We start from the raw sequence: 20,191 nt of genomic DNA, 5'->3' as shown, positions 1-20,191 counted from the left end.
TATTTTATTTACTAATTATATTTCGTTTATTTTTCCACAGGAAAGGAAAGACAATACGCGGGAATACAATGCCAATGAATCAAGTTACTAGGTAAGTAAAGTATTCTTATTACCTGAACTTTTGCTTTTTGTTTATATTTTTTGTTTTGCTTTGCTTTTTATCGCTTTATCAGCTATTTGAAATGTGGGAACCACAGCTAGTACCCATACCCCGTCCCTTAATGGGCGTGGTCGTAATGGAACGCTTGCAAATTCTGCGCAAAAAACTAAAAAAAAACAAAAACAAAAAGGGAAAAATAACAAAAACAACGTGTCCGTTCAATTCTCCCAGCGAGAAAGTTGATACCGTCGGTTGCAAGTGACTGCCACTTCCACACTGAAAACAATAAAACCACTATAGCTTATTTCTGATTTTTTTTTATTTTTATTTTTTAAATTTTCCATAATATACATACATACATATATACTTAAAGGTACTTAACTACTTAAAATACTCTTATGCATATATAGTATAACCACTTACCGTTTTATATTATATTCTATATTAAATCTATTCTCTGTGTCTAATTATAAAATTAGCAAATACTAAGCTATATAAATCTTATACTTCAAGTAAGCTTATTATTTTTTTTATATATTTTGCATTTGATTTTCCATATTATTTTTGATACAAAATCATTTTCAAAAGAACTATTTTTCCAACTTCAATTGTATATTGGCTGCCTTAGTCTTATAATTTATTTTCAGTGTAGTTACTGATAAGAGCACTCTGAGAGCAGAGTAGCTTGAAGGCTCTCGGCATCTGTTAATTAGCCATGCACGTGGCTTTTATGAAGCTTTCAACTTGGCGCCATTTGCTCTCATTTGAAGAAGGTGGGCTTTTTGCACCCCCTTCTCCGGTTTTCATTATTTTTGCAATCCCCCAACCCCTCTTTACAGTATACAGTTACAGCGATAAGCTGGAAATGCCAGGTACGGCCTGAAAAATAATCGTTGTTTTTCCCTTATTTTTATTTTTTATTTTATTTTTTTTGTGAGCTTTTGCACATATGCAAATTTAAAATGCTCATGGAAAGTACTGCACTGCACTTATGCATATGCATATGCATAATATGCTAGTATAATCGTATGCAAATGGCTGAAACGAAATTGTTACGGAAACAAAGATATTTAAAAAAACTTTTCAAAAAGGCCACATCCAATGCTATAATGATGGGGGTTAAAATTAGCCAACAAATACATATTTGGAAGCAATTTATTTTAGTGGTTTTTTAAATATTTAAAAAAATAATTTTTTTTAGTATTGTACATACATATGTACATTTATTTTTTTGAATACTTGTTACCAATAATATCATTCATTTATTTCATCGTTAAGTCATTATTTAACATTTGCTTTTAATAATGTTACTAAGCTTCTTTTAAAATATGTAAAAGTTGTGGAAGTTTATTAAGCTTCTTTTCCTCAACAAACTAATTCTGTAAGCACACATTTTTTATTTAAGTTTTTTCGAACTGGAAAATGTTCCCAAATATTGCAACTTCTAGGCTCAAAATTTTAAAAAAATTTTCTAGGCTCTTCTAATTTTTACTACGTTCTTTTTAAATAGGAAAACAATTTAGTAAACAGTATTTGACTACTAATTGTGTATTGCCGTTGCTGCTGCTTGTTGTAACTCATCTTTTTTTTATTTACTTTTTGTTTTTTTTTTAAGTTTTTATCTCTAGGCCAGGCACAACAACTACAAAAAAAGCCAAGTTCATAATTTTAATTTTCAAGGTTTTGGTAAACATTTTCCTCAGCGCAACAAAAACATGAAACAAAAAAAAAGCTGCGAAAAACAATGTAAACATAGATAGAAAAATAGCAAAACAGCAGAAATTCAAGAGTGAAAAATAAAAATAGAGAGTGAAAAAAGTGTGCATAATAATATGGGTGCAAAAAAAAGCGTAGCATCGAGGGGCTGTTTTTTTTTTTTAATATATATACTTATCTTATATTTTTTGTTGATTTTTTTTGCCGGCGTCCCATTTGTTTTTCTCTAACCATTTGTTTTCGAGGGTTTTATGGCGGGCCAATAATTGTCCCAGCAACGCCACAGTAGCTCTTCGATATCATTAATTTATCGAAAAACGAAAACATAAAAAAACTTTAAGCAGAAAAATGTCTACGTCCAGTCTTGTTTTCAAGATACGTTTTGGCTTGTAACTTGGCCATAACGTAAGCGATTAAGAGTTCCAGTAGAGATTAAGATCCAGTAGAATCCCAGCAGCCCCAGAACCACCCGGAACGCATCCAGGAGCATCCTAGCAGCCCCAGGGCCACCCGGAAGGCACCCTGGAGCATCCGTGCAGCCCCTGGAGCACCCGGAATGCACCCAGGAGCATCCAAGCAGCCCCAGGAGCACCCGGAATGCATCCAGGAGCATGCCAGCAGCCCCCAGGGCCGCCAGGGCCCCAGGGCCGCCCGGAATGCATCCAGGAGCATCCTAGCAGCCCCAAAACCACCCGGAACGCATCCAGGAGCATCCTAGCAGCCCCAGGGCCACCCGGAATGGATCCAGGATCATCCCAGTAGCCCCAGAACCACCCGGAATGCATCCAGGAGCATCCCAGCAGCTCCAAGAGCACCCGAACCGCGTCCACCAGCAACCTAGCAGCCCCAGGAGCACCCGGAAGGCATCCAGGAGCATCCCAGCAGCCCCAAAACCACCCGGAATGCATCCAGGAGCCTCCCAGCAGCCCCTGGAGCACCTGGAATGCATCCAGGAGCATCCCAGCAGCCCCAGGAGCACCCGGAATGCACCCAGGAGCATCCTAGCAACCCCAGAACCACCCGGAATGCATCCAGGAGCTTTCCAGCAGCCCCAGGAGCACCCAGAAGGCATCCAGGAGCATCCCAGCAGCACCAGAAGCACCCGTAAGGCATCCAGGAGCATCCTAGCAGCCCCAGGAGCACCCGGAAGGCATCCAGGAGCATCCCAGCAGCCCCAGGAGCACCCGGAAGGCACCCAGGAGCACCCGGAAGGCATCCAGAAGCATCCTAGCAGCCCCAGGAGAACCGAAAGGCATCCAGGAGCATCCCAGCAGCCCCAGGAGCACCCGGAAGCCATCCAGGAGCATCCCAGCAGCCCCAGGAGCACCCGGAATGCACCCAGGAGCATCCTAGCAACCCCAGAACCACCCGGAATACATCCACGAGCATTCCAGCAGCCCCAGGAGCACCCGGAAGGCATCCAGGAGCATCCTAGCAACCCCAGAACCACCCGGAATGCATCCACGAGCATTCCAGCAGCCCCAGGAGCACCCGGAAGGCATCCAGGAGCATCCTAGCAGCCCCAGGAGCACCCGGAAGGCATCCAGAAGCATCCCAGCAGCCCCAGGAGCACCCGGAAGGCATTCAGGAGCATCCTAGCAGCCCCTGGAGCACCCGGAAGGCATTCAGGAGCATCCAAGCAGCCCCAGGAGCACCCGGAAGGCATCCAGGAGCATCCTAGCAGCCCCTGGAGCACCCGGAATGCACCCAGGAGCATCCTAGCAACCCCAGAACCACCCGGAATACATCCACGAGCATTCCAGCAGCCCCAGGAGCACCCGGAAGGCATCCAGGAGCATCCTAGCAGCCCCAGGAGCACCCGGAAGGCATCCAGAAGCATCCCAGCAGCCCCAGGAGCACCCGGAAGGCATTCAGGAGCATCCTAGCAGCCCCTGGAGCACCCGGAAGGCATCCAGGAGCATCCAAGCAGCCCCAGGAGCACCCGGAAGGCATCCAGGAGCATCCTAGCAGCCCCTGGAGCACCCGGAAGGCATTCAGGAGCATCCCAGCAGCCCCAGGAGCACCCGAAAGGCATCCAGGAGCATCCTAGCAGCCCCTGGAGCACCCGGAATGCATCCAGGAGCATCTCAGCAGCCCCTGGAGCACCCGGAATGCACCCAGGAGCATCCTAGCAACCCCAGAACCACCCGGAATGCATCCACGAGCATTCCAGCAGCCCCAGGAGCACCCGGAAGGCATCCAGGAGCATCCTAGCAACCTCAGAACCACCCGGAATGCATCCACGAGCATTCCAGCAGCCCCAGGAGCACCCGGAAGGCATCCAGGAGCATCGTAGCAGCCCCAGGAGCACCCAGAAGGCATCCACGAGCATTCCAGCAGCCCCAGGAGCACCCGAAAGGCATCCAGGAGCATCCTAGCAGCCCCAGGAGCACCCGGAAGGCATTCAGGAGCATCCCAGCAGCCCCAGGAGCACCCGGAAGGCATCCAGGAGCATCCTAGCAGCCCCTGGAGCACCCGGAATGCATCCAGGAGCATCCCAGCAGCCCCAAAACCACCCGGAAGGCATCCAGGAGCATCCCAGCAGCCCCAAAACCACCCGGAATGCATCCAGGAGCCTCCCAGCAGCCCCTGGAGCACCCGGAATGCATCCAGGAGCATCCCAGCAGCACCAAAAGCACCCGGAAGGCATCCAGGAGCATCCTAGCAACAACTGAACCACCCGGAATGCATCCAGGAGCATTCCAGCAGTCCCAGGAGCACCCGGAATGCATCCAGGAGCATGCCAGCAGCCCCAGGAGCACCCAGAAGGCATCCAGGAGCATCCCAGCAGCACCAGAAGCACCCGTAAGGCATCCAGGAGCATCCTAGCAGCCCCAGGAGCACCCGGAAGGCATCCAGGAGCATCCCAGCAGCCCCAGGAGCACCCGGAAGGCATCCAGGAGCACCCGGAAGGCATCCAGGAGCATCCTAGCAGCCCCAGGGCCACCCGGAATGGATCCAGGATCATCCCAGTAGCCCCAGAACCACCCGGAATGCATCCAGGAGCATCCCAGCAGCTCCAAGAGCACCCGAACCGCGTCCACCAGCAACGTAGCAGCCCCAGGAGCACCCGGAAGGCATCCAGGAGCATCCCAGCAGCCCCTGGAGCACCCGGAATGCATCCAGGAGCCTCCCAGCAGCCCCTGGAGCACCCGGAATGCATCCAGGAGCATCCCAGCAGCCCCAGGAGCACCCGGAATGCACCCAGGAGCATCCTAGCAACCCCAGAACCACCCGGAATGCATCCAGGAGCAATCCAGCAGCCCCAGGAGCACCCAGAAGGCATCCAGGAGCATCCCAGCAGCACCAGAAGCACCCGTAAGGCATCCAGGAGCATCCTAGCAGCCCCAGGAGCACCCGGAAGGCATCCAGGAGCATCCCAGCAGCCCCAGGAGCACCCGGAAGGCATCCAGGAGCACCCGGAAGGCATCCAGGGGCATCCTAGCAGCCCCAGGAGCACCCGAAAGGCATCCAGAAGCATCCCAGCAGCCCCAGGAGCACCCGAAAGTCATCCAGGAGCAGCCTAGCAGCCCCAGGAGCACCCGGAAGGCATTCAGGAGCATCCCAGCAGCCCCAGGAGCACCCGGAAGGCATCCAGGAGCATCCCAGCAGCCCCAAAACCACCCGGAATGCATCCAGGAGCCTCCCAGAAGCCCCTGGAGCACCCGGAAGGCATCCAGGAGCATCCTAGCAACCCCAGAACCACCCGGAATGCATCCAGGAGCATCCTAGCAGACCCAGGAGCACCCGGAAGGCATCCAGGGGCATCCTAGCAGCCCCAGGAGCACCCGGAAGGCATCCAGGAGCATCCCAGCAGCACCAAAACCACCCGGAATGCATTCAGGAGCCTCCCAGCAGCCCCTGGAGCACCCGAAAGGCATCCAGGAGCATCCCAGCAGCCCCAAAACCACCCGGAATGCATCCAGGAGCCTCCCAGCAGCCCCTGGAGCACCCGGAATGCATCCAGGAGCATCCTAGCAACAACTGAACCACCCGGAATGCATCCAGGAGCATTCCAGCAGCCCCAGGAGCACCCAGAAGGCATCCAGGAGCATCCCAGCAGCACCAGAAGCACCCGTAAGGCATCCAGGAGCATCCCAGCAGCCCCAGGAGCACCCGGAAGGCATCCAGGAGCACCCGGAAGGCATCCAGGAGCATCCTAGCAGCCCCAGGGCCACCCGGAATGGATCCAGGATCATCCCAGTAGCCCCAGAACCACCCGGAATGCATCCAGGAGCATCCCAGCAGCTCCAAGAGCACCCGAACCGCGTCCACCAGCAACGTAGCAGCCCCAGGAGCACCCGGAAGGCATCCAGGAGCATCCCAGCAGCCCCTGGAGCACCCGGAATGCATCCAGGAGCCTCCCAGCAGCCCCAGGAGCACCCGGAATGCACCCAGGAGCATCCTAGCAACCCCAGAACCACCCGGAATGCATCCAGGAGCATTCCAGCAGCCCCAGGAGCACCCAAGAGGCATCCAGGAGCATCCCAGCAGCACCAGAAGCACCCGTAAGGCATCCAGGAGCATCCCAGCAGCCCCAGGAGCACCCGGAAGGCATCCAGGAGCACCCGGAAGGCATCCAGAAGCATCCTAGCAGCCCCAGGAGCACCCGAAAGGCATCCAGAAGCATCCTAGCAGCCCCAGGAGCATCCCAGCAGCCCCAGGAGCACCCGGAAGGCATCCAGGAGCATCCCAGCAGCCCCAAAACCACCCGGAATGCATCCAGGAGCCTCCCAGAAGCCCCTGGAGCACCCGGAAGGCATCCAGGAGCATCCTAGCAACCCCAGAACCACCCGGAATGCATCCAGGAGCATCCTAGCAGACCCAGGAGCACCCGGAAGGCATCCAGGGGCATCCTAGCAGCCCCAGGAGCACCCGGAAGGCATCCAGGAGCATCCCAGCAGCCCCAGAACCACCCGGAATGCATCCAGGAGCCTCCCAGCAGCCCCTGGAGCACCCGAAAGGCATCCAGGAGCATTCCAGCAGCCCCAGGAGCACCCGGAATGCATCCAGGAGCCTCCCAGCAGCCCCTGGAGCACCCGGAATGCACCCAGGAGCATCCTAGCAACCCCAGAACCACCCGAAATGTATCCAGGAGCATTCTAGCAGCCCCAGGAGCACCCGGAAGGCATCCAGGAGCATCCTAGCAGGCCCAGGAGCACCCGGAATGCACCCAGGAGCATCCTAGCAACCCCAGAACCACCCGGAATGCACCCAGGAGCATCCTAGCAACCCCAGAACCACCCGGAATGCATCCAGGAGCATTCCAGCAGCCCCAAAACCACCCGGAATGCATCCAGGAGCATTCCAGCAGCCCCAAAACCACCCGGAATGCATCCAGGAGCATCCCAGCAGCCCCAAAACCACCCGGAATGCATCCAGGAGCCTCCCAGAAGCCCCTGGAGCACCCGGAAGGCATCCAGGAGCATCCTAGCAGGCCCAGGAGCACCCGGAATGCTCCCAGGAGCATCCTAGCAACCCCAGAACCACCCGGAATGCATCCAGGAGCATTCCAGCAGCCCCAGGAGCACCCGGAAGGCATCCAGGAGCCTCCCAGCAGCCCCTGGAGCACCCGAAAGGCATCCAGGAGCGTTCCAGCAGCCCCAGGAGCACCCGGAAGGCATCCAGGAGCATCCTAGCAGGCCCAGGAGCACCCGGAATGCACCCAGGAGCATCCTAGCAACCCCAGAACCACCCGGAATGCATCCAGGAGCATTCCAGCAGCCCCAGGAGCACCCGGAAGGCATCCAGGGGCATCCTAGCAGCCCCAGGAGCACCCGGAAGGCATCCAGGAGCCTCCCAGCAGCCCCTGGAGCACCCGAAATGCATCCAGGAGCATCCCAGCAGCCCAAGGAGCACCCGGTATGCATCCAGGAGCATCCTAGCAGCCCCTGGAGCACCCGGAATGCACGCAGGAGCATCCTAGCAACCCCAGAACCACCCGGAATGCATCCAGGAGCATTCCAGCAGCCCCAAAAGCACCCGAACCGCCTTCAGCAGCATCCAAGCAGCCCCAGGGCCACCCGGAATGCATCCAGGAGCCTTCCAGCAGCCCCTGGAGCACCCGGAATGCATCCAGGTGCATCACAGCAGCCCCAGGAGCACCCGGAATGCACCCAGAAGCATCCTAGCAGCCCCAGGAGCACCCGGAAGGCATCCAGGAGCATCCCAGCAGTCCGAAAACCACCCAGAATGCACCCAGGAGCATCCTAGCAGCCCCAGGAGCACCCGGAATGTACCCAGGAGCATCCCAGCAGCCCCTGGAGCACCCGAAACGCATCCAGGAGCATCCCAGCAGCCCAAGGAGCACCCGGAATGCACCCAGGAGCATCCTAGCAACCCCAGAACCACCCGGAATGCATCCAGGAGCATTCCAGCAGCCCCAGGAGCTCCCGGAAGGCATCCAGGAGCATCCCAGCAGCCCCAGAACCACCCGGAATGCATCCAGGAGCATCCCAGCAGCCCCAGGAGCACCCGGAAGGCATCCAGGAGCATTCCAGCAGCCCCAAAAGCACCCGAACCGCCTCCAGCAGCATCCTAGCAGCCCCAGGGCCACCCGGAATGGATCCAGGATCATCCCAGTAGCCCCAGGGCCGCCCGGAATCCGCCCAGGAGCATCCTAGCAACCCCAGAACCACCCGGAATGCATCCAGGAGCCTTCCAGCAGCCCCTGGAACACCCGGAATGCATCCAGGTGCATCACAGCAGCCCCAGGAGCACCCGGAAGGCATCCAGGAGCATCCCAGCAGTCCGAAAACCACCCGGAATGCTCCCAGGAGCATCCTAGCAGCCCCAGGAGCACCCGGAAGGCATCCAGGAGCATCCCAGCAGTCCGAAAACCACCCGGAATGCTCCCAGGAGCATCCCAGCAGCCCCAGGAGCACCCGGAATGTACCCAGGAGCATCCCAGCAGCCCCTGGAGCACCCGAAACGCATCCAGGAGCATCCCAGCAGCCCAAGGAGCAGCCGGAATGCACCCAGAAGCATCCTAGCAGCCCCAGAACCACCCGGAATGCATCCAGGAGCATCCTGGCAGCCCCAGGAGCACCCGAAAGGCATCCTGGAGCATCCTAGCAGTCCGAAAACCACCCGGAATGCACCCAGGAGCATCCTAGCAGCCCCAGGAGCACCCGGAATGCACCCAGGAGCATCCTAGCAACCCCAGAACCACCCGGAATGCATCCAGGAGCCTTCCAGCAGCCCCTGGAGCACCCGGAATGCATCCAGGTGCATCACAGCAGCCCCAGGAGCACCCGCAATGCACCCAGAAGCATCCTAGCAACCCCAGAACCACCCGGAATGCTCCCAGGAGCATCCCAGCAGCCCCAGGAGCACCCGGAATGTACCCAGGAGCATCCCAGCAGCCCCTGGAGCACCCGAAACGCATCCAGGAGCATCCCAGCAGCCCAAGGAGCACCCGGAATGCACCCAGAAGCATCCCAGCAGCCCCTGGAGCACCCGAAACGCATCCAGGAGCATCCCAGCAGCCCAAGGAGCACCCGGAATGCACCCAGAAGCATCCTAGCAGCCCCAGAACCACCCGGAAGGCATCCAGGAGCATCCTAGCAGGCCCAGGAGCACCCGGAATGCTCCCAGGAGCATCCTAGCAACCCCAGAACCACCCGGAATGCATCCAGGAGCATTCCAGCAGCCCCAGGAGCACCCGGAAGGCATCCAGGAGCCTCCCAGCAGCCCCTGGAGCACCCGAAAGGCATCCAGGAGCGTTCCAGCAGCCCCAGGAGCACCCGGAAGGCATCCAGGAGCATCCTAGCAGGCCCAGGAGCACCCGGAATGCACCCAGGAGCATCCTAGCAGCCCCAGAACCACCCGGAATGCATCCAGGAGCATTCCAGCAGCCCCAGGAGCACCCGGAAGGCATCCAGGGGCATCCTAGCAGCCCCAGGAGCACCCGGAAGGCATCCAGGAGCCTCCCAGCAGCCCCTGGAGCACCCGAAAGGCATCCAGGAGCATCCTAGCAGTCCGAAAACCACCCGGAATGCACCCAGGAGCATCCTAGCAGCCCCAGGAGCATTCGGAATGTACCCAGGAGCATCCCAGCAGCCCCAGGAGCACCCGGAATGCACCCATGAGCATCCTAGCAGCCCCAGGAACACCCGGAAGGCATCCAGGAGCCTCCCAGCAGCCCCTGGAGCACCCGGAATGCATCCAGGAGCATCCTAGCAGCCCCAGGAGCACCCGGAGGGCACCAAGGAGCATCCTAGCAACCCCTGAACCACCCGGAATGAATCCAGGAGCCTCCCAGCAGCCCCAGGAGCACCCGAACCGCGTCCAGGAGCATCCTAGCAGCCCCAGGAGCACCCGGAAGGCATCCAGTAGAATCCCAGCAGCCCCAGGAGCACCCGAAATACAGCCAGGAGCAACCCGGCAGCCCCAGGAGCACCCGGAAGGCACCCAGGAGCATCCCAGCAGCACCAGGATTACCCGGAATGCATCCAGGAGCATCCTAGCAGCCCCTGGAGCACCCGGAATGAATCCAGGAGCCTCTCAGCAGCCCCTGGAGCACCCGGAATGCACCCAGGAGCATCCTAGCAACCCCAGAACCACCCGGAATGCATCCACGAGCATTCCAGCAGCCCCAGGGCCACCCGGAATGCAGCCAGGAGCATCCTAGCAGCCCCAGGAGCAGCCGGAATACAGCCAGGAGCATCCTGGCAGCCCCAGGAGCACCCGGAAGGCACCCAGGAGCATCCTAGCAGCCCCAGGAGCACCCGGAAGGCATCCAGGAGCATCCTGGCAGCCCCAGGAGCACCCGAAAGGCATCCTGGAGCATCCCAGCAGCCCCAGGAGCACCCGGAAGGCATCCAGGAGCATCCTAGCAGCCCCAGGAGCACCCGGAAGGCTTCCAGGAGCATCCCAGCTGCCCCAGGAGCACCCGGAATGCACCCAGGAGCATCCTAGCATCCCCAGGAGCACCCGGAAGGCATCCAGTAGAATCCCAGCAGCCCCAGGAGCAGCCGGAATACAGCCAGGAGCATCCTGGCAGCCCCAGGAGCACCCGAAAGGCACCCAGGAGCATCCCAGCAGCCCCAGGAGCACCCGGAAGGCATCCAGGAGCATCCCAGCAGCCCCAGGAGCACCCGGAAGGCATCCAGGAGCATCCTAGCAGCCCCAGGAGCACCCGGAAGGCATCCAGTAGAATCCCAGCAGCCCCAGGAGCAGCCGGAATACAGCCAGGAGCATCCTGGCAGCCCCAGGAGCACCCGGAAGGCACCCAGGAGCATCCCAGCAGCCCCAGGAGCACCCGGAAGGCATCCAGTAGAATCCCAGCAGCCCCAGGAGCAGCCGGAATACAGCCAGGAGCATCCTGGCAGCCCCAGGAGCACCCGGAAGGCACCCAGGAGCATCCTAGCAGCCCCAGGAGCACCCGGAAGGCATCCAGGAGCATCCTGGCAGCCCCAGGAGCACCCGGAAAGCATCCAGGAGCATCCTAGCAGCCCCAGGAGCACCCGGAAGGCATCCAGTAGAATCCCAGCAGCCCCAGGAGCAGCCGGAATACAGCCAGGAGCATCCTGGCAGCCCCAGGAGCACCCGGAAGGCACCCAGGATTATCCTAGCAGCCCCAGGAGCACCCGGAAGGCATCCAGGAGCATCCCTGCAGCCCCAGAACGACCCGGAATGCACCCAGGAGCATCCTAGCAGCCCCAGGAGCACCCGGAAGGCATCCAGGATGGATGCTAGGATGCTCCTGGATGCCTTCCGGGTGCTCCTGGGGCTGCTGGGATGCTCCTGGATGCCTTCCGGGTGCTCCTGGGGCTGCTAGGATGCTCCTGGGTGCATTCCGGGTGCTCCTGGGGCTGCTAGGATGCTCCTGGATGCATTCCGGGTAATCCTGGTGCTGCTGGGATGCTCCTGGATGCCTTCCGGGTGCTCCTGGGGCTGCTGGAATGCTCGTAAATGCATTCCGGGTGGTTCTGAGGTTGCTAGGATGCTCCTGGATGCCTTCCGGGTGCTCCTGGGGCTGCTGGAATGCTCGTGGATGCATTCCGGGTGGTTCTGGGGTTGCTAGGATGCTCCTGGGTGCATTCCGGGTGCTCCAGGGGCTGCTGGGATGCTCCTGGATGCATTCCGGGTGCTCCAGGGGCTGCTAGGATGCTCCTGGATGCCTTTCGGGTGCTCCTGGGGCTGCTGGGATGCTCCTGGATGCATTCCGGGTGCTCCAGGGGCTGCTAGGATGCTCCTGGATGCCTTTCGGGTGCTCCTGGGGCTGCTGGGATGCTCCTGAATGCCTTCCGGGTGCTCCAGGGGCTGCTAGGATGCTCCTGGATGCATTCCGGGTGCTCCTGGTGCTGCTGGGATGCTCCTGGATGCCTTCCGGGTGCTCCTGGGGCTGCTAGGATGCTCCTGGATGCCTTCCGGGTGCTCCTGGGGCTGCTGGGATGCTCCTGGATTCCTTCCGGGTGCTCCTGGGGCTGCTGGGATTCTACTGGATGCCTTCCGGGTGCTCCTGGGGCTGCTAGGATGCTCCTGGATACCTTCCGGGTGCTCCTGGGGATGCTGGAATGCTCCTGGATGCCTTTCGGGTGCTCCTGGGGCTGCCAGGATGCTCCTGGCTGTATTCTGGGTGCTCCTGGGGCTGCTAGGATGCTCCTGGATGCCTTCCGGGTGCTCCTGGGGCTGCTAGGATGCTCCTGGGTGCATTCCGGGTGCTCCTGGGGCTGCTAGGATGCTCCTGGATGCATTCCGGGTAATCCTGGTGCTGCTGGGATGCTCCTGGGTGCCTTCCGGGTGCTCCTGGGGCTGCCAGGTTGCTCCTGGCTGTATTCCGGGTGCTTTTGGGGCTGCTGGGATTCTACTGGATGCCTTCCGGGTGCTCCTGGGGCTGCTAGGATGCTCCTGGGTGCCTTCCGGGTGCTCCTGGGGCTGCCAGGATGCTCCTGGATGCATTCCGGGTCGTTCTGGGGCTGCAGGGAGGCTCCTGGATGCCTTCCGGGTGCTCCTGGGGCTGCTAGGATGCTCCTGGGTGCATTCCGGGTCGTACTGGGGCTGCAGGGATGCTTCTGGATGCCTTCCGGGTGCTCCAGGGGCTGCTAGGATGCTCCTGGGTGCATTCCGGGTGCTCCTGGGGCAGCTGGGATGCTCCTGGATGCCTTCCGGGTGCTCCTGGGGCTGCTAGGATGCTCCTGTATGCCTTCCGGGTGCTCCTGGGGCTGCTAGGATGCTCCTGGATGCATTCCGGGTCGTTCTGGGGCTGCAGGGATGCTCCTGGATGCCTTTCGGGTGCTCCTGGGGCTGCTGGGATTCTACTGGATGCCTTCCGGGTGCTCCTGGGGCGGCTAGGATGCTCCTGGATGCCTTCCGGGTGCTCCTGGGGATGCTGGAATGCTCCTGGATGCCTTCCGGGTGCTCCTGGGGCTGCTAGGATGCTCCTGGATGCCTTCCGGGTGCTCCTGGATTCCTTCCGGGTGCTTCTGGGGCTGCCAGGATGCTCCTGGCTGTATTCCGGGAGCTCCTGGGGCTGCTGGGATGCTCCTGGATGCCTTCCGGGTGCTCCTGGGGCTGCTGGGATGCTCCTGGATTCCTTCCGGGTGCTCCTGGGGCTGCTGGGATTCTCCTGGATGCCTTCCGGGTGCTCCTGGGGCTGCTAGGATGCTCCTGGATGCCTTCCGGGTGCTCCTGGGGATGCTGGAATGCTCCTGGATGCCTTTCGGGTGCTCCTGGGGCTGCCAGGATGCTCCTGGCTGTATTCCGGGAGCTCCTGGGGCTGCTGGGATGCTCCTGGATGCCTTCCGGGTGCTCCTGGGGCTGCTAGGATGCTCCTGGGTGCATTCCGGGTGCTCCTGGGGCAGCTGGGATGCTCCTGGATGCCTTCCGGGTGCTCCTGGGGCTGCTGGGATTCTCTGGATGCATTCCGGGTGGTTCCGGCGTTGCTAGGATGCTCCTGGGTGCATTCCGGGTGCTCCTGGGGCAGCTGGGATGCTCCTGGATGCCTTCCGGGTGCTCCTGGGGCAGCTGGGATGCTCCTGGATGCCTTCCGGGTGCTCCTGGGGCTGCTGGGATGGTCCTGGATGCCTTTCGGGTGCTCCTGGGGCTGCTAGGATGCTCCTGGATGCCTTCCGGGTGCTCCTGGGGCTGCTGGGATGCTCCTGGATGCATTCCGGGTCGTTCTGGGGCTGCAGGGATGCTCCTGGCTGTATTCCGGGTGCTCCTGGGGCTGCCAGGATGCTCCGGGATGCTTTCCGGGTGCTCCTGGGGCTGCTAGGATGCTCCTGGATGCATTCCGGGTCGTTCTGGGGCTGCAGGAATGCTCCTGGATGCCTTCCGGGTGCTCCTGGGGCTGCTAGGATACTCCTGGATGCCTTCCGGGTGCTCCTGGGGATGCTGGAATGCTCCTGGATGCCTTCCGGGTGCTCCTGGGGCTGCTAGGATGCTCCTGGGTGCATTCCGGGTGCTCCTGGGGCAGCTGGGATGCTCCTGGATGCCTTCCGGGTGCTCCTGGGGCTGCTGGGATTCTCTGGATGCATTCCGGGTGGTTCCGGCGTTGCTAGGATGCTCCTGGGTGCATTCCGGGTGCTCCTGGGGCAGCTGGGATGCTCCTGGATGCCTTCCGGGTGCTCCTGGGGCAGCTGGGATGCTCCTGGGTGCATTCCGGGTGCTCCTGGGGCTGCTAGGATGCTCCTGGATGCATTCCGGGTGCTCCTGGTGCTGCTGGGATGCTCCTGGGTGCCTTCCGGGTGCTCCTGGGGCTGCCAGGATGCTCCTGGCTGTATTCCGGCTGCTCCTGGGGCTGCTGGGATTCTACTGGATGCCTTCCGGGTGCTCCTGGGGCTGCTAGGATGCTCCGGGATGCTTTCCGGGTGCTCCTGGGGCTGCTAGGATGCTCCTGGATGCATTCCGGGTCGTTCTGGGGCTGCAGGAATGCTCCTGGATGCCTTCCGGGTGCTCCTGGGGCTGCTAGGATACTCCTGGATGCCTTCCGGGTGCTCCTGGGGATGCTGGAATGCTCCTGGATGCCTTTCGGGTGCTCCTGGGGCTGCTGGGATGCTCCTGGATGCATTCCGGGTCGTTCTGGGGCTGCAGGGATGCTCCTGGATGCCTTCCGGGTGCTCCTGGGGCTGCTAGGATGCTCCTGGATGCCTTCCGGGTGCTCCTGGGGCTGCTGGGATTCTCTAAATGCATTCCGGGTGGTTCCGGCGTTGCTAGGATGCTCCTGGGTGCATTCCGGGTGCTCCTGGGGCAGCTGGGATGCTCCTGGATGCATTCCGGGTGCTCCTGGTGCTGCTGGGATGCTCCTGGGTGCCTTCCGGGTGCTCCTGGGGCTGCCAGGATGCTCCTGGCTGTATTCCGGCTGCTCCTGGGGCTGCTGGGATTCTACTGGATGCCTTCCGGGTGCTCCTGGGGCTGCTGGGATTCTACTGGATGCCTTCCGGGTGCTCCTGGGGCTGCTAGGATGCTCCGGGATGCCTTCCGGGTGCTCCTGGGGCTGCTAGGATGCTCCTGGATGCATTCCGGGTCGTTCTGGGGCTGCAGGGATGCTCCTGGATGCCTTCCGGGTGCTCCTGGGGCTGCTAGGATACTCCTGGGTGCCTTCCGGGTGCTCCTGGGGCTGCCAGGATGCTCCTGGCTGTATTCCGGCTGCTCCTGGGGCTGCTGGGATTCTACTGGATGCCTTCCGGGTGCTCCTGGGGCTGCTAGGATGCTCCTGGATGCCTTCCGGGTGCTCCTGGGGCTGCCAGGATGCTCCTGGATGCCTTCCGGGTGCTCCTGGGGCTGCTAGGATGCTCCTGGGTGCCTTCCGGGTGCTCCTGGGGCTGCCAGGATGCACCTGGCTGTATTCCGGCTGCTCCTGGGGCTGCTGGGATTCTACTGGATGCCTTCCGGGTGCTCCTGGGGCTGCTGGGATGCTCCTGGGTGCCTTCCGGGTAACCCTGGGGCTGCCAGGATGCTCCTGGCTGTATTCCGGCTGCTCCTGGGGCTGCTGGGATTCTACTGGATGCCTTCCGGGTGCTCCTGGGGATGCTAGGATGCTCCTGGGTGCATTCCGGGTGCTCCTGGGGCAGCTGGGATGCTCCTGGATGCCTTCCGGGTGCTCCTGGGGCTGCTGGGATGCTCCTGGATGCCTTCCGGGTGCTCCTGGGGCTGCTGGGATGCTCCTGGGTGCCTTCCGGGTGCTCCTGGGGCTGCCAGGATGCTCCTGGCTGTATTCCGGCTGCTCCTGGGGCTGCTGGGATTCTACTGGATGCCTTCCGGGTGCTCCTGGGGATGCTAGGATGCTCCTGGGTGCATTCCGGGTGCTCCTGGGGCAGCTGGGATGCTCCTGGATGCCTTCCGGGTGCTCCTGGGGCTGCTAGGATGCTCCTGGATGCCTTCCGGGTGCTCCTGGGGCTGCTGGGATGCTCCAGGATGCCTTTCGGGTGCTCCTGGGGCTGCCAGGATGCTCCTGGATGCCTTCCGGGTGCTCCTGGGGCTGCTAGGATGCTCCTGGGTGCCTTCCGGGTGCTCCTGGGGCTGCCAGGATGCTCCTGGCTGTATTCCGGCTGCTCCTGGGGCTGCTGGGATTCTACTGGATGCCTTCCGGGTGCTCCTGGGGCTGCTGGGATGCTCCTGGGTGCCTTCCGGGTGCTCCTGGGGCTGCCAGGATGCTCCTGGCTGTATTCCGGCTGCTCCTGGGGCTGCTGGGATTCTACTGGATGCCTTCCGGGTGCTCCTGGGGATGCTAGGATGCTCCTGGGTGCATTCCGGGTGCTCCTGGGGCAGCTGGGATGCTCCTGGATGCCTTCCGGGTGCTCCTGGGGCTGCTAGGATGCTCCTGGATGCATTCCGGGTCGTTCTGGGGCTGCAGGGATGCTCCTGGATGCCTTCCGGGTGCTCCTGGGGCTGCTAGGATAATCCTGGGTGCCTTCCGGGTGCTCCTGGGGCTGCCAGGATGCTCCTGGCTGTATTCCGGCTGCTCCTGGGGCTGCGTTCTGGGGCTGCAGGGATGCTCCTGGATGCCTTCCGGGTGCTCCTGGGGCTGCTAGGATGCTCCTGGATGCCTTCCGGGTGCTCCTGGGGCTGCTGGGATTCTCTGGATGCATTCCGGGTGGTTCCGGCGTTGCTAGGATGATCCTGGGTGCATTCCGGGTGCTCCTGGGGCAGCTGGGATGCTCCTGGATGCATTCCGGGTGCTCCTGGTGCTGCTGGGATGCTCCTGGGTGCCTTCCGGGTGCTCCTGGGGCTGCCAGGATGCTCCTGGCTGTATTCCGGCTGCTCCTGGGGCTGCTGGGATTCTACTGGATGCCTTCCGGGTGCTCCTGGGGCTGCTGGGATTCTACTGGATGCCTTCCGGGTGCTCCTGGGGATGCTACGATGCTCCGGGATGCTTTCCGGGTGCTCCTGGGGCTGCTAGGATGCTCCTGGATGCATTCCGGGTCGTTCTGGGGCTGCAGGGATGCTCCTGGATGCCTTCCGGGTGCTCCTGGGGCTGCTAGGATAATCCTGGGTGCCTTCCGGGTGCTCCTGGGGCTGCCAGGATGCTCCTGGCTGTATTCCGGCTGCTCCTGGGGCTGCTGGGATTCTACTGGATGCCTTCCGGGTGCTCCTGGGGCTGCTAGGATGCTCCTGGATGCCTTCCGGGTGCTCCTGGGGCTGCCAGGATGCTCCTGGATGCCTTCCGGGTGCTCCTGGGGCTGCTAGGATGCTCCTGGGTGCCTTCCGGGTGCTCCTGGGGCTGCCAGGATGCACCTGGCTGTATTCCGGCTGCTCCTGGGGCTGCTGGGATTCTACTGGATGCCTTCCGGGTGCTCCTGGGGCTGCTAGGATGCTCCTGGATGCCTTCCGGGTGCTCCTGGGGCTGCTGGGATGCTCCTGGATGCCTTCCGGGTGCTCCTGGGGCTGCTGGGTTGCTCCTGGGTGCCTTCCGGGTGCTCCTGGGGCTGCCAGGATGCTCCTGGCTGTATTCCGGCTGCTCCTGGGGCTGCTGGGATTCTACTGGATGCCTTCCGGGTGCTCCTGGGGATGCTAGGATGCTCCTGGGTGCATTCCGGGTGCTCCTGGGGCAGCTGGGATGCTCCTGGATGCCTTACGGGTGCTCCTGGGGCTGCTAGGATGCTCCTGGATGCCTTCCGGGTGCTCCTGGGGCTGCTGGGATGCTCCAGGATGCCTTTCGGGTGCTCCTGGGGCTGCCAGGATGCTCCTGGATGCCTTCCGGGTGCTCCTGGGGCTGCTAGGATGCTCCTGGGTGCCTTCCGGGTGCTCCTGGGGCTGCCAGGATGCTCCTGGCTGTATTCCGGCTGCTCCTGGGGCTGCTGGGATTCTACTGGATGCTTTCCGGGTGCTCCTGGGGCTGCTGGGATGCTCCTGGGTGCCTTCCGGGTGCTCCTGGGGCTGCCAGGATGCTCCTGGCTGTATTCCGGCTGCTCCTGGGGCTGCTGGGATTCTACTGGATGCCTTCCGGGTGCTCCTGGGGATGCTAGGATGCTCCTGGGTGCATTCCGGGTGCTCCTGGGGCAGCTGGGATGCTCCTGGATGCCTTCCGGGTGCTCCTGAGGCTGCTAGGATGCTCCTGGATGCCTTCCGGGTGCTCCTGGGGCTGCTGGGATGCTCCAGGATGCCTTTCGGGTGCTCCTGGGGCTGCCAGGATGCTCCTGGATGCCTTCCGGGTGCTCCTGGGGCTGCTAGGATGCTCCTGGGTGCCTTCCGGGTGCTCCTGGGGCTGCCAGGATGCTCCTGGCTGTATTCCGGCTGCTCCTGGGGCTGCTGGGATTCTACTGGATGCCTTCCGGGTGCTCCTGGGGCTGCTGGGATGCTCCTGGGTGCCTTCCGGGTGCTCCTGGGGCTGCCAGGATGCTCCTGGCTGTATTCCGGCTGCTCCTGGGGCTGCTGGGATTCTACTGGATGCCTTCCGGGTGCTCCTGGGGATGCTAGGATGCTCCTGGGTGCATTCCGGGTGCTCCTGGGGCAGCTGGGATGCTCCTGGATGCCTTCCGGGTGCTCCTGGGGCTGCTAGGATGCTCCTGGATGCCTTCCGGGTGCTCCTGGGGCTGCTGGGATGCTCCTGGATGCCTTCCGGGTGCTCCTGGGGCTGCTGGGATGCTCCTGGGTGCCTTCCGGGTGCTCCTGGGGCTGCCAGGATGCTCCTGGCTGTATTCCGGCTGCTCCTGGGGCTGCTGGGATTCTACTGGATGCCTTCCGGGTGCTCCTGGGGCTGCTGGGATGCTCCTGGATGCCTTCCGGGTGCTCCTGGGGCTGCTAGGATGCTCCTGGGTGCCTTCCGGGTGCTCCTGGGGCTGCTAGGATGCTCCTGGGTGCCTTCCGGGTGCTCCTGGGGCTGCTAGGATGCTCCTGGGTGCCTTCCGGGTGCTCCTGGGGCTGCTAGGATGCTCCTGGGTGCATTCCGGGTGCTCCTGGGGCTGCCAGGATGCTCCTGGCTGTATTCCGGCTGCTCCTGGGGCTGCTGGGATTCTACTGGATGCCTTCCGGGTAATCCTGGGGCTGCTAGGATGCTCCTGGATGCCTTCCGGGTGCTCCTGGGGCTGCTGGGATACTCCTGGATGCCTTCCGGGTGCTCCTGGGGCTGCTGGAATGCTCCTGGGTGCCTTCCGGGTGCTCCTGGGGCTGCCAGGATGCGCCTGGCTGTATTCCGGCTGCTCCTGGGGCTGCTGGGATTCTACTGGATGCCTTCCGGGTGCTCCTGGGGATGCTAGGATGCTCCGGGATGCTTTCCGGGTGCTCCTGGGGCTGCTAGGATGCTCCTGGATGCCTTCCGGGTGCTCCTGGGGCTGCTGGGATGCTCCTGGGTGCCTTCCGGGTGCTCCTGGGGCTCCCAGGATGCTCCTGGCTGTATTCCGGCTGCTCCTGGGGCTGCTGGGATTCTACTGGATGCCTTCCGGGTTCTCCTGGGGATGCTAGGATGCTCCGGGATGCTTTCCGGGTGCTCCTGGGGCTGCTAGGATGCTCCTGGATGCATTCCGGGTGCTCCTGGGGCTGCTGGGATTCTACTGGATGCCTTCCGGGTGCTCCTGGGGATGCTAGGATGCTCCGGGATGCTTTCCGGGTGCTCCTGGGGCTGCTAGGATGCTCCTGGATGCCTTCCCGGTGCTCCTGGGGCTGCTAGGATGCCTCCTAGGATGCTTTCCGGGTGCTCCTGGTGCTGCTGGGATGCTCCTGGATGCCTTCCGGGTGCTCCTGGGGCTGCTAGGATGCTCCTGGCTGCCTTCCGGGTGCTCCTGGGGCTGCTAGGATGCTCCGGGATGCTTTCCGGGTGCTCCTGGGGCTGCTAGGATGCTCCTGGATGCATTCCGGGTCGTTCTGGGGCTGCAGGGATGCTCCTGGATGCCTTCCGGGTGCTCCTGGGGCTGCTGGGATGCTCCTGGATGCCTTCCGGGTGCTCCTGGGGCTGCTAGGATGCTCCTGGATGCCTTTCGGGTTCTCCTGGGG

The 20,191-nt window shown here is 60.9% G+C and overlaps 1 long non-coding RNA gene across 2 annotated transcripts in view; it reads left to right on the top strand.

Annotated features, from left to right (window-relative positions):
* Positions 1 to 20,191, top strand: part of LOC138927767 (uncharacterized) — a 54,668-nt gene that overhangs the window by 19,754 nt on the left and 14,723 nt on the right. The window contains exons 4-5 of one of the 2 annotated variants that reach the window (XR_011444269.1): positions 41 to 91; positions 174 to 389. This is a non-coding gene — a long non-coding RNA (uncharacterized lncRNA). Of the gene's footprint in view, positions 1 to 40; positions 92 to 173; positions 390 to 20,191 lie in introns of those variants that run through there. The other variant, XR_011444268.1, reaches the window with a different exon arrangement.

This window comes from Drosophila bipectinata, chromosome XR, assembly GCF_030179905.1.
Source record: "Drosophila bipectinata strain 14024-0381.07 chromosome XR, DbipHiC1v2, whole genome shotgun sequence".
In the NCBI taxonomy this organism is placed as follows: Eukaryota; Metazoa; Arthropoda; class Insecta; order Diptera; family Drosophilidae; genus Drosophila; species Drosophila bipectinata.
The sequence above is the reverse complement of the archived record's forward strand: the minus strand, read 5'-3'. Positions and strand labels throughout refer to the sequence as shown.